The sequence below is a fragment of the Hydra viridissima genome, unplaced genomic scaffold, assembly GCF_058129835.1.
Source record: "Hydra viridissima isolate aposymbiotic clone 2 unplaced genomic scaffold, HvirCarnegie_v1 scaffold_4, whole genome shotgun sequence".
Lineage (NCBI taxonomy): Eukaryota > Metazoa > Cnidaria > Hydrozoa > Anthoathecata > Hydridae > Hydra > Hydra viridissima.
This window is the reverse complement of record NW_028324303.1, coordinates 18,884,475-18,891,558: the sequence shown is the minus strand read 5'-3', so window position 1 is coordinate 18,891,558 and position 7,084 is coordinate 18,884,475. Positions and strand designations below refer to the sequence as shown.

General features: G+C 27.7%; 2 pseudogenes across 1 annotated transcript; both read right to left on the bottom strand.

Moving 5' to 3' along the window:
* Positions 1–841: 841 nt before the first annotated feature.
* On the bottom strand, positions 842–2,091 carry LOC149890315 (uncharacterized; annotated as a pseudogene).
* A 1,186-nt stretch (positions 2,092–3,277) lies between these two features.
* On the bottom strand, positions 3,278–6,563 carry LOC149890314 (uncharacterized; annotated as a pseudogene). Its single transcript, XR_016451814.1, has 2 exons — positions 6,373–6,563; positions 3,278–5,881 (listed from the first exon to the last, which is right to left on the bottom strand). The product of XR_016451814.1 is annotated as an uncharacterized LOC149890314 (transcript).
* Positions 6,564–7,084: the final 521 nt, after the last annotated feature.

The following is a 7,084-nucleotide window of genomic DNA, read 5'->3' as shown; positions in this document are numbered from 1 at the left end:
CCATGCTACTAAAATCTATATAATAAAAAGGTTGATAAGCAAACAACACCTTTAAAATTTATAAAATGTTTATTTATATTGAAAATGTTTATATACATTAAATTGTATGCTACTTGTAATGATTTTGAAAGTGATATAATCAATAATATTATCCATTGGCACAGATACTTTTGCCCCTTAAGAATACAACATAAAAAGGGTATAATATATAATCATTTAATTGGTTAATTATAACTATTTTGAAAAGATATAACCTTACCATTGCTGGATGTTGGTGCGACTAATAAATACAACATAAAACAGAAAACAAATGATCCCTTCCAAATTTAAGGAATATATAATTGCTGTGAAAAGATACATGTAACTTTACCACTGGTACTAGCAGGCCTTGTTTTAAAGCCTTAACCGTAGAGCGCTTTTTGATTGCGTTTAGCTATTTTAGTCAGTACAAGATTTTGATTAAGCAATTTTTTATTTTTATTTTATTAAAAAAAATATAAAAAAAATATTAGCATAATCGAAATCCCTTATTGCTTAAAATAGCATAACGATAAAATAATGATAAAAAATAATGATAAAAAATACTGTATAGTGTATAGTGTGTATTAATAAATATACATTAAATATACATGTACTTGTTATATATACATGTAAAGATTTAAGTCAGTTTAAATACAACAAAGAATTTTAAAATAATATTAAAATAAAGATTATACAAGACTAAAAGTTTGCTCTATCATCATATTTAATCAAATTTCAATTAGCTTAAATAATGGGTTATATATCTTATTTAGGTATTATTACTTTAATTTTGTAACAAAAACGAAAAGACAAGAAAATAATTTATGATTAAATTCAAAGAAATTAACATTCTCCATTTTTAAATGTATAAAAAAACTTTTAAAAATTTATGAACTACTGATTTTTAACACATATCTTGCTGCAGCCTTTGATTTATGAGGGTAGTTGATTTTTAGAATAGTTTCTTTGAAAATCCCAAGTAACTGGGCAAAGCAAGATGGATAGCTCAAATCTTAAAGATAATATACTGCTATTATCGATGCTATAACTTCCTCCATGCATAAGATTTGTGTAGCACATAATTCAATTTCAGTTCGTGACCGAATACCAAAATATAAACCATTGAGCACTACTTGTGGACCATATAATGAGGGAAGTGCAAGTTCCGTATCGATGTTATCAGCCTAATAATAAAAATCATAATTTATGTAGTTTGATTAAAATTATACTTTTAAAGGTAAACCTATCAAAAAAAATTATTAATAAGATATTAAAAAAACTTACGTGTGATTGCAAAAAAAGAAAATCTTTACTTTTTCAAGAAATAAACATACTTTGCAGTTCCATTACACTTGAAATAATATTTGCATTATCTTTTAATGCAGCCTTGATAAATAATCTAGAATTGCTAACAACATTTTCATGTTGGGGAAAGAATCGCTTAAACTCATCAATTAGAAGAGATGGAGCTATTCTGAGTCTATCTGGAATTTGTTCAAATATTTGGTGGTAAAATAAGTTTCTGTTAAGGATGCTCAATACAGCAATAGATGGTACAGCTTTTTGAAGTTCGTTCTGTTATGTAGTTAACACAAACAATTAGTAGTTAACAGTAAAGTTTCAAAAAAATAAATGGTATCTTTGATTAAAAAATATATACTTTGGCTATCAATAAAATCTTTCATATCAACACAAAAAATACTTACATCCAAAGCATTTCGAAACAATAAACAAATTTACATAAAACATGATAAACTAAAAAAAAGGAAATATACCTTTATCTCTGCCTCAATTTCGTTGGCTGATAAAACTTGTTCAGCATGTGCTACAATCTCCTTGATTGCTAAAGTATTATGTCCTCTAGCCAGTTGGAAAAATTTTGGGGAACTTTCATGCATCTTTGACCATCTTTGTTGACGAAGATTGTTACTTATCTGAACAAACATTGGCTCCTAAAAACAATAAATTTTCAAAATCAATTGATTAAACTAAATAATCATAGTCACGACAATTAAATAATACTGTTTTATTGATGTATATGCAGTTACAACTATTATTAGTGGGCGTAATAGTAGACCTAAGGAAAATAGTTTTAGCTAATATTAAACACTTGGTGTTGTGCAAATCGACCTTTTGAAAGCCTACACCACCAAGAGTAGTGACTTTGTTTTCTGTCAACTTATTCAAGATGGTCTAAGTAGAAGCAATTAAATTTATTGCGCTCGTTTTTTCTAATAATTTTATAATAAAGAATTTTTACAAACAAAATGTATCCATCCTCACCACCTACAACATTATTGTTTTAGCAATGTATTTATATTAATTGACATTTTCTTAATAATTTTTTAGCAAAAATATGTTTTTAAAGATTGCGTTGAATTATTATAATTCAGTTAAAAAGAAAAAAGTAGGAAATCACAAACACATACCCAATCATCTTTAAACTTAGGATAGAGATTTTTCAAAGTAATCTTGAGTCGCGGGAAGAACTCCCTGTTACCATAACTGTCATTAGCACTCACCTTTAATGATGCAAATTGAGTTAGTGCATTCTTCAGTTCTTTCAATACAAAAACATTACTAACTCCATTGAGTAATTCTATAACTGGCACAGAAAAATAAGTCAGCAGAAGTTCGACATCTGATTGAGGAAGTTTAACTTTGGACACCTAAAAATATACTAGTTCTAAAAAGCAATAAGAAAAATATTTTTAAATGAAAAAGTAAAATAACAAGATTAGTAAATAATAACTTGAAATAACAATTTTTTATACTTAAAATATATTTTTATACTTAAAATATATATGCTTAAAATTATGGTTAACAGGACACAGAAAGTGTCAAAAACAGTTGTTTATACTGTATAACAACATACATTGTTTTGCTTGAAACTAAAAAATGACGCTCAATATTATGAATATGGAAGAGACTATGGCTAACCCATAATCAATATTAAAAAGCTAACACACAAAAAAAAGACTTGAAACATTAAGGGGATAAATAGGTTACTAAGTAGTTTTAAGCCAGTTAAATTATTCTAGACTTTCCATCATTATTAAGTCCTCACCTACTACGCTCTAAAATGACTCAAATTTTATTATATCATTTTGAAATTTTATAACTGGATAAAAAACAACTATCAAAATGGACTTTCCATTTCATCTCAATTTCTTTCAAACTTCAATTATAATGAAGATAAAGATTTTTTTTTTAATAATCCTAATATATAAATATTATTAATATATAAGTACTTTAATTAAGATAAGCCTGAAATATGGTTTATAAGATATAAAATTTTATAAGATAAAACATTTGAACTAGTTTATTGTGCTAGCTGATTTGAAATACCATCATAAGACAAATTGGGAATAGCAAGTGGAAATACAAGGATAACATCACTAACTGATAGTCCAATTGTGCACCATGGAAACTGCAAAGTCTCAGGAAATACAATATTAATTGAAGAAAATGAAGGTAATCTGCAGGTGGAATAAACATTTGAGCATAAAGTGTCTAATTTTATTGTTTCAAAGTGTCTTTTTCCAGATAATGATACTATTTTATTGATTTGGTGGAAAATAAACTGATCATTCTCAAATATAGTAATTATCGAGCCATTTTTATATAAAATTCCATCAATATTTGCACTTTGTATTGCTCCGGAAAAGTATTTTAGTTCATCCTCATTATAATAGACATCAGCTTTAATTGCACCAACTGAATTAAAAAATTGTGCAATGGTATTTGCTACCATTGATTTACAGGCTGTATAAGGAATGTTCTTGAAGTTAAAATGTCGAAAATTCTTAATCACTTGATGTTTGCGCTCAAAAGCCATGCACATGTGCTCCCTTAACGGGCCTGAAGTAGCAGCCTGAGCTGGATAGTGGATAAGAAAATGGAGCTTCGGTATAAATTTATGAGGGTATAAACCCAAAAACAGTTCATGATGAATAGCAATGATTTCTTTCAAATCAGTAATGTATTTTTCTGTTATGATTGGAGACATACATAGCTGAACTATTTGAATCAATTTTAGCAAACATTTAAGATGTTCATTTTGAGCCAACATATTTTTCAATAAAAAAAATGGTAGAACTCTTGTAAGAGTAAGTATTTGACCACTTCCAAAATTACCTTTAATTTTACATGTTTTTAAAATTTTACCAGGCTTTTCAATGCCCGCTGGATAGACAAATGATTGGAGCCATGTATTTAATAATAATATTGTTACAAAATTACTTTCAATAGCATATAAAAGAAACAGTTCTAACTGAAGAGGAAAAACACCTTCTAAAAGATCGTGCATTGGGTCAAATAAGATTTGCTTTGTTACATCAAATAGTGGAATTGATAAAAGAACACTTGATGAAGATACCCCATAATATTTAGACCATTTAATTCTATCTTTAGGTCTAAGACCTGAATCTAATTCGTTTACTCTAATTAAATGTTCTTTTAAGTTACGTACAGAGCATTGTTCATGCCTAGTGTTTGCATACATTTCCCCTCTTGTTGAATTACAAACTCTGCAGCATCGAACAGTCTTCCTGCTAAAACCTTCTTTAAATCCACCAATAGCATTTGCAGCTAATGAATCACCAGAAAAATAACACAACTCACCTGTCAATACTTTAGGAACTCCTAACACTGTTATCTCTATCCCTGTCATAAGTTTTGACATAACATCAATAAAGTCAGTCAACAGTGCACGGAAGAAGATATTGTCTTTAATCATTGTACTACTTGTAAATGCTAAAGGAAATATGGTTGATGTTCTTCCACGGTATTTTGCAGGAATATTAAGAATTTGAAAATACATTGCCCAAAGTTTGTGTTTTGATCGTGCTTTACCAATAGGATTTGTGATACCAAGATCATCACAATAAATAGCTATACTAATTTTACTATCAACAAACTTAGCAATCTCAGGAGATTGAAGTAAAAAAGATAATGTGTCTAAAAAGGGTACAATACAACCTTGTTTTTTGAGACCAACATATTTAACTAAAGGCATTTTGAATACACGCACAAAATATTTCTCACGACAATTTTGAGATGTTAAAATTTCACAACAAGATTTTAACTTAGGCACATCAATATCTGGCACAGACAGCATTTCCTTTAAATGCAGAAAAATTGAATCTAAAATGTTTTGAGAACACCTGTGTTTACTTTGAAGATGCAAAGCTAAAGCTCCTAAATAATCATCAGTTATTTGATATTTTTCTGCATCTTCAATTAAATCAACATTAAAACTATCCTCTACAAGTGCTGAACATTGCTCAGTATGCTTTTGAAATCCGTGGAGCGTTTTAAACTTTGAATAACAAATATCACAAATAATTGAACCTTTGTTTCCATGAATGCGTAAGTAATTCTTCATCAAACAATACCTAGAAGATATGAAAGTACAGCATTACATTTGTATGAAAATACCTTTCGTTTTGGGTTTAAATTCTTTGTCAAATGATTACTATTTGGAGATATATTTATATTGCTATTTGGAGATATATTAGGAGATCTTGAACATTGTGCAGTTTGATTTGTAATATCAAGTGTAGTTGTATTGATTTGTGACAAAACAACTGGAAATTGATCATTTAAGCATCTTTGCTTGCTAACAGTGTCTTCAGCAAAAATTTCATTGCTTTGCAAGTCAGTAAGAAAGCTGAACAATGTGGAGCATAATGGTTGAGGATCAGTATGGAAACAGGAAGATTGAGACAAAGGCTGTTTGTTAATGTGATCAACTTCTTGCATATCAACTACAAATTCTAATGATTGTTCATTTAACAACGCTTTAAAATTTGTTTCTTGAACTGGGCAATAACTTGACTGACACCAAATGTTAGACAGACTAAAAATATAATATTATATGTTTATAAATATATATATATATATATATATATATATATATATATATATATATATATATATATATATATATATATATATACATATATATATATATGTATGTATGTATGTATGTATGTATGTATGTATGTATGTATGTATGTATGTATGTATGTATGTATGTATGTATTTCATAGCCAAAAATATCTTCTGATGTAAAAAATATTGTATAACAATGTTACATGTGTGTATTTTTATGTTTTACGTTTGTTATAATATAACAAATGAATAAACATATAACAAACAAATACATATAACTTATATGTATTTGTTTGTTATCTATTTATGTTTGTTACATGTATTCACATCTGTGTTTTTTTATGTATCATTTTTTTTCTTTAATGTATTTTTTTATGCTATATTTTGTGAATATAATAGGTTGGAATATAATAGGTTGGTAGTAAAAACATTATAAAAAAATATATGTATACTTACCTTGTTGGACAAATGCAAACAAATCAGAACTTGCGACAACAATTTCGCTTCGATTTTTTAAGGTGACTTTTATTGCCTTCATGTTATTAATATATTTTTATATAATGAATACATAAATTTGGTATACGAGTAGCCGGAGAACAAAACAACATAACGGATAAATATAACGGATGAATTTTTAGAGAAGAATATAACGGATGAAGTTTATCATTTGAAAGGAATCGATCAAGCATACATAAATTATGACGCAAACAAAAAAATATAACGCCAAGATAAAGCCAATATAACGGAAAGCTTTTACTTATTTCAAATTCATCCGTTATATTGGCGTTAGTTTTTTTAGAGTGCAACTTATTTAAGTTATATAAGTTTGATAAAGACTCATCTTTCCTGATTTTTCTAAAATTTAACCTAATTTCTCTGATAATCCCCTGATTTTTTTGAAGATATCCGAATTCCCTGGCATTTCCCTGATTTGGCAGACATCCTGTATATATTTATATGCAGATCTTGCGTATAAAGACCACTTAGCAACATTGCAACATAACATAACAAGAATTTAGTTTGATCTAAAGTTATTAGTCACAACAACAAGGCTAAATAAAATTGACAAAGTATGTATTATGAATTTAGCAATTAGTATGTAACATAACAATGTTTTGTTACATATGCTATGTTATTATTAACAATAACATAAGTTATTTTTAACATA